The 7,500-nt window shown below is 41.5% G+C and overlaps 1 protein-coding gene across 1 annotated transcript in view; it reads left to right on the top strand.

Moving 5' to 3' along the window:
- The window catches only part of LOC138967802 (uncharacterized), a 148,991-nt gene that overhangs the window by 34,217 nt on the left and 107,274 nt on the right, over positions 1-7,500 (top strand). The gene's annotated exons all lie outside the window — the stretch shown is intronic.

Consider the following 7,500-nt stretch of genomic DNA (forward strand, 5'->3'; position numbering starts at 1 on the left):
GGCAGAAATGACAGGCATCAGCCACCTAAACCATTCCCTTGTGTCAAAAAGCCCATTCTGCACAGTATATGTCGAACGTCTGATACGTATTGATCTAACACAAGACGGTCAGATGTATCTTGTTCTCCCCCCAAAATTCTCTACCCCATACCCCTACCCGCCGCCCAATCGTTACTCATCACCTATCAGTTACCCCCCCCCCCCCCCCTCGCCACTCCTCGTCACTCTCCTCTTTGCCTGATCGCGACACATTCACTATCCCACATCTGATCTCGTCTCGTGTACGCGCTCTGCTACGGAAGAGAATGCGACAGGACATGAAATACGTACGACTCTGGAAGACAAAATGCGGCTGCTTAAAAAAACGAAACTCGAATCCGCTTTGAAATGAAGTGAGCAGTGTGGCAAAGGTTCTCATAGCAAAAATGCAACAGCAGCAGAAGACGACGAAAACAATGGATGATAACATAAAATTAGATAAATTCAAGCCTTAATACTCTAGCAATAGTAACAACAGCAAAGACAACGAAGAGACACTAACAGCACCACCCCCCACAATGCCCCCAAACAATCAAAATTAAGTAGATGTGCAACGCCAAGGCACTGCATACCCCAGCGAAAGACACACCTCTCTCTGTCTCTGTCTCTGTCTCTCTCTCAAACACACACACACACACGAACACACACACACACACACACATACCCCAAGTTACACACGTACACACAAACACACTCACTCACACGCACTCACTCACTCTCTCACACACACTTCATACACACAAAACACACCCCCATACGCACATATAGACAGACGGACATACACACCTTTACAAACAAACACACATACACACACATAAACACTTACGCACACGCACAAACACACAACCACCCACCCACACACTCTCTCTCTCTCTCTCTCTCTCTCTCTCTTTCTCTCTTTCTCTCTTATACAAACAGACATACACACACACACACACACACACACACACACACATGTAAATACGCACGCATGTACGCACGCACACACTCACAGACACACACATTGACTCACACAAATCTCATACACACAAAACACACCCCCATACGCACATATACATATAGACAGACGGACATAAACACCTTTACAAACAGACACACATACACACACACATACACTTACGCACACGCACATACACACACCCACCCACGCTCTCTCTCTTTCTCTCTTATACAAACAGACACACACCCACACACCCACACTGTACATACGCACGCACACACACACACACCCACACACACACTGTACATACGCACGCACATACACACACACCCACACACACACACACACACACACACTGACTCACACAAATCTCATACACACAAAACACACACGTATACGCACATAGACCGGCACGGTTGGCCTAGTAGTAAGGCGTCCGCCCCGTGATCGGGAGGTCGTGGGTTCGAACCCCGGCCGGGTCATACCTAAGACTTTAAAATTGGCAATCTAGTGGCTGCTCCGCCTGGCGTCTGGCATTATTGGGTTAGTGCTAGGACTGGTTAGTCCGGTGTCAGAATAATGTGGCTGGGTGAGACATGAAGCCTGTGCTGCGACTTCTGTCTTGTGTGTGGCGCACGTTATATGTCAAAGCAGCACCGCCCTGATATGGCCCTTCGTGGTCGGCTGGGCGTTAAGCAAACAAACAAACAAATACGCACATAGACAGTCGGACACACACACACACCTTCACAAACAAACACATATGCACACTCATACACACTTAAACATACACACAAACTCATGCACACACACATTCACACACACACACACACACACTTTTTTTCTCTCTCTCTCTCTCTCTCTCTCTCACACACACACACACACACACTCTCTCTCTCTCTCAAACACACACACACCCACGCACACGCACACACACACACCCCCCAAGTCACACACACACACACACTCACTCACTCTCTCACAAACAACTTCATACACACAAAACACACACCCATACGCACATATGGACAGACGGACATACACACCTTTACAAACGAACACACATACACGCACACACATACACTTATGCCCACACACACACTTACACACACACGAGTACAGACTCATGCACGCGTGCGCGCACACACACACACACACACACACACCACACACGAGTACAGACTCATGCACGCGTGCGCACACACACACACACACACACACACACACAAATACACACACACACACACACACACACACACACACACACACACACACACAAACAGTAACACTAACACATGTGCACAAAATGAACACAAACACACACACTGCGCGAGAGAGAAAGACTTCAGGGAGGCATGACGTCATGATGCATTAATTGACGTCAAAGACTTTCGACCGTGACGTATTCTTCTTTCGCGAGCTTTATCCATAGACTTGGAAACTACGGAATTTCTACCCGTCCAAAACGGCCTTGGGTGGCGTTTGCTGAAAAAATGGGGGCGACTATTGCACCCACCGTATTTTTGTTAGTATGGTCCCAATTTTTGGTGAACTTCCATCTCCAACTGTAGCACGTAGCCGGGCACAAAGAATCCTTCTTTATCATGTATTATTCGGTATGCACATTTCTCAAGTCGATTACAGTATAGCGTTCACGGGATACCTCCAGCTTCGCTGGGACAAGAACAACATCTGGAGAGACATATTTATTTGAAGAGCTGCACATAAGCCACAGATAAGAGTCAGTCAGAACTCGAACTCAAAAGTTTGTTACGGAAGGATAATGGCTATAGTCCCCACTACAATACACACATGAAACGAGAAACGAGTCAGAGTAAAAAGTAGAAACGAACAAAGGTGGTCATTTGATAAATACTGTCATAATTTATTTCAGATGTTGTTGTTCATATGTAATCACGATAAAAAACAGATCGCTTTGATTATAATTTTCATCATTTCCATTACACATTCAGAATTTCTTTGATACGCAACGTAAAAAAAAATAAAAAAATCCAGAGTCGAATAAATCGAGTTGCAGTTTGGGGAGCTTCCCTTCTAATTCTCCAAATATTTGTTTGGGCCTCCATTCGCCCCAGAGTTTTCTGGTTCCTTTTATACAAATCCGTCTTAAGGTCTTGCAAGCTTGATACTTAGGGAAAGATGCAAAGGATTTTTGTCCACAAGCTTCGTTCATGGCCCCACAATACGATGCAAAAAGACTGGGGAGAATTCCCGAAGACCCGGCGAAATAAGGAGCTGCTTGGCAAAAAGCATGAATAGGACCGGGCTTGGACTGTTGACTGACTCTCCTGCAGTGCACGAGGAGGAAAAATCCTTCTCCTTTTTCTGTTTTTCTGTTCCTACAGACTAGGAATCGTTAGGTAGGTGAGCGCGTGTGTGTGTGTTTGTGTGAGTGTGTGTGTCTGGTGTGTGCGTGTGCTTGCGTGCGTGTGTGTGTGTGTGTGTTTGTGTGTGTGTGTGTGTGTGGGTGTGTGTGTGGAGTGTGTGTGTCTGGTGTGTGCGTGTGCTTGCGTGCGTGTGTGTGTGTGTGTGTGCGTTCAACACATTTGGCCCTTAAGGATCTTTCATCAAATATTCCTGATCTTTCACGTGCGGAGGAGTTTTTCAGAACACGATCGAAGAAAACGAGATGGATCATATATATTTTATACATTCTAGACCGGGATTGCTTACTTTGGACCTTTCCTATCTTTTTTGATTTAGTTTTGACAAGGGTGTTTAGGTTTACATTGCTAAAAACCGCAAGATTCATTCCGGGCGGTTTGCATATTACTGTCCCGCAGGTCAAAAAGGGCGGAATATAGAATAATTTTATATATATATATATATTTTCTCTTTCTTGTAATTGGCTAAAAGTGTCCGGGGTCGGGGCAGACGCTGCCCAGACTATCTCTCTCGGACCTCCTGTTTACAGACGCACGGATCTCAAAGAGAGCGGAGAAAATGAAATCATTTCGGAGGTTTGTTTAATCTGGATTGGCTCCCTATATCAAAGAGAGTAAAAGGGGAAAAGCGGCGAGAGAGTGCACATATACTTACTTTACTTAAAGTGAGACAGCCTGTACGAAAGATTAAGAGTTAAACATACCGTTCTGGTGGTGTCGTCTGTCACCAATAACACAAATATGGCTGATTTAAAATAGTTCTGGATACAAGTAGGAACTAGTTCCATGTGCAGTTTAACAGGCAGGGACCCATTAGCAAAATTATACCACACCAAGGGAGTATCGTTTTGGATTCTCATATATTCGTCCCCCGGACAAGACAGCGCGATTTAACCAACAAATAATTATATCAATTCTAATGTAGAACTTGTATTGAGAAGACACGTAACAGATCGTCCTTAACATGCTTTACTCAACAACAAAAAACAAACAACAAAAAACAAAAAAAACAAAAAATAAAAAAAAATACCCGGTGATGTTCAGTAAATAAACTGTAACGCCTGTTTGATGTTATCTAGCGTCTGATAGTGCAGTATAGGAGTACTTAACTTGGTGTTGATTACATTTTTTCTTATTCAACAACAGTGTTTCTGTGTTTTTCCCCCAAATATATTGAAAGCCATCAAGCATTTGAAAGCCCACACACATAGCTACAGTAAGCACCATAAGGGTGCCTGCCAACGAGAGACGCAATCACTGAGTATACACTTAATTTCCCTCAACTTTCACGATGAGGATTCAGTCTAGATCACGCAAACAGATGTATACATAGCCATTTGGTTTAATTCTTCATCTATACGCAATCTTAAGTAGCTCTTTCAGAAACTCCGAAGGCCCGTTTTGCTAATTTATGCAGATGAGAACGTAAGAGCTTTTTCCTCGGCTATTGTGTTTGTTCATGCTGCAATAACATGCGTCGTATTTAGAAACGCTGGGATACCGTGTGCAAAACGCTGCTGCAGCGATGATGTGAATCGTTTTTGTTTCTTCCATGCTTTAGTCTGCTAAATATGTTTCCTCACTGCAATCGGCATTATATTTTGATATTCTGTCTGTCGCTAATTCTATGTCCACGCCCATCCATCCGTCTGTCCGTCTTTTCATCTGTCTGTCAATCCGTCTGTTTGAGATTGCTGAATAAGTCCTGATATTAGAGTCATTCTCCAACACTGGTTAACACAAGTGAGAATATTGACCAAAAATAAAGCTTGATTAATTTGAGTTGAATTAATGATAACATATATTATGTGTTCGTACTTTGTTCGTGTTTTCTGACTTATTCATTGAACATCGATTGACGTTTTAACGATGAGCTTTATTTAAAACTGGATAGCAGGAGTGCGTACTACACAACTGGATAAATGTGGATTAATAAATAAATAAATAAATACAAAAACAAATGAATAAAGAAAGAAAGAAAGGACGAAAGAAAGAAAGAAAGGACGAAAGAAAGAAAGGACGAAATAAAGAAAGAAAGAAAGAAAGAAAGAAAGAAAGAAAGAAATGAATACGTAAATAAATGAATCAATCAATAAATCAATAAAATAATGAATAAATACATTTAAAGGCACAGTGCAGCTCACAGCCTTCGTTTTGCGTTTTTGTTGCAGCTGAGTGTATTTACAGTTAAAAAATCCTCCTATGGTAGTAAAACAAACCCAAAACTACCCAACGACGACATCTGTGAAGCTTAACAGTTTCTTGTTCACGCGAGTGCATACATTAACCTAGTTATTACGTGGTGTTTGGTCTGAGTTCGATTCAACTGAGTGATTCCGGCCTCCATGTTTTTTTTTACACAAACTCATGATGACGTCTGACATAATTTGCTAGTGACGTGTCTTTTTGTGCATGATGTGGTGATCTACCTGATCTAAATTTAGATCCAAAATTAGGTCAAGACCAGCCGGGTCCGAGTACGAAATTAATTCGTACACAAATCGCAGTTCTTGACTCTTTGGGTGCAAGTCAAGGAAATTTGGTAGTTCTTCTAACGGATAGCTGCCTGAGGTATGACTAAAAGCCCCAGGGGCTCCGTGCACCTGGATTTGACAAGTTCAGTACCTTAAAAAAAAAGTAAAAAAGAAAAGTAAATACAAAGATAAATACAGAAATGAATACAGAAATAAATACCGAAATAAATAAATAATGTATTCCTGAATATAATAAATAAACGAATGTATAAAAAGAGAAAGAAAGAAGTACAAAAGAAGAAAAAAACAAAAAAGGAAAGATATGATTGGCCGCGGCTATGTGATGCCAAATCAATACGTTGTGTATAATATACATGTATAGTTAAACCGACGCTGCAGCACAAAAAGGCAAATGCATTAATATGGACAAAACAAAACAAACAAGTCGCGTAAGGCGAAAATACAATATTTAGTCAAGTAGCTGTCGAACTCACAGAATGAAACTGAACGCAATGCCATTTTTCAGTAAGACCGTATACTCGTAGCATCGTCAGTCCACCGCTCATGGCAAAGGCAGTGAAATTGACAAGAAGAGCGGGGTAGTAGTTGCGCTAAGAAGGAAAGCACGCTTTTCTGTCCCTCTCTTTGTTTTAACTTTCTGAGCGTGTTTTTAATCCAAACATATCATATCTATATGTTTTTGGAATCAGGAACCGACAAGGAATAAGATGAAAGTGTTTTTAAATTGATTTGGACAATTTAATTTTGATAATAATTGTTATATATTTAATTTTCAGAGCTTGTTTTTAATCCGAATATAACATATGTATATGTTTTTGGAATCAGCAAATGATGGAGAATAAGATAAACGTAAATTTGGATCGTTTTATAAATTTTTATTTTTTTTACAATTTTCAGATTTTTAATGACCAAAGTCATTAATTATTTTTTAAGCCACCAAGCTGAAATGCAATACCGAAGTCCGGGCTTCGTCGAAGATTACTTGACCAAAATTTCAACCAATTTGGTTGAAAAATGAGGGCGTGACAGTGCCGCCTCAACTTTCACGAAAAGCCGGATATGACGTCATCAAAGACATTTATCAAAAAAATGAAAAAAACGTTCGGGGATTTCATACCCAGGAACTCTCATGTCAAATTTCATAAAGATCGGTCCAGTAGTTTAGTCTGAATCGCTCTACACACACACACAGACACACACACACACACACGCACACACGCACACACGCACATACACCACGACCCTCGTTTCGATTCCCCCTCGATGTTAAAATATTTAGTCAAAACTTGACTAAATATAACAAAAAACACGATCACGACAAAATGGTTATGTAGAAAAACAGATTACACCAACTACAAAAACATGCAACCACAGACGCCAACAAATTGAATGAATAGAGATTAAAGGCCTCAACAACACAAACAAACCCAGCAATTAGAAACGGGGTATGCAGCTACATATCGAGACACAGCAATAGAAAATATCACAAGGACAGCAGCCATTAGGAATGGCAAATGCTGTTACAAACCCCCCGAAACGCAGGCCAAGCACCAAAAGGGGCAACGTAACCTTAACTATTGACCTCTGGAAGCGCCAAGCGGTAGCAAACTTAGGCTACGTC

The sequence above is a fragment of the Littorina saxatilis genome, linkage group LG5, assembly GCF_037325665.1.
Source record: "Littorina saxatilis isolate snail1 linkage group LG5, US_GU_Lsax_2.0, whole genome shotgun sequence".
Taxonomy (NCBI): domain Eukaryota; kingdom Metazoa; phylum Mollusca; class Gastropoda; order Littorinimorpha; family Littorinidae; genus Littorina; species Littorina saxatilis.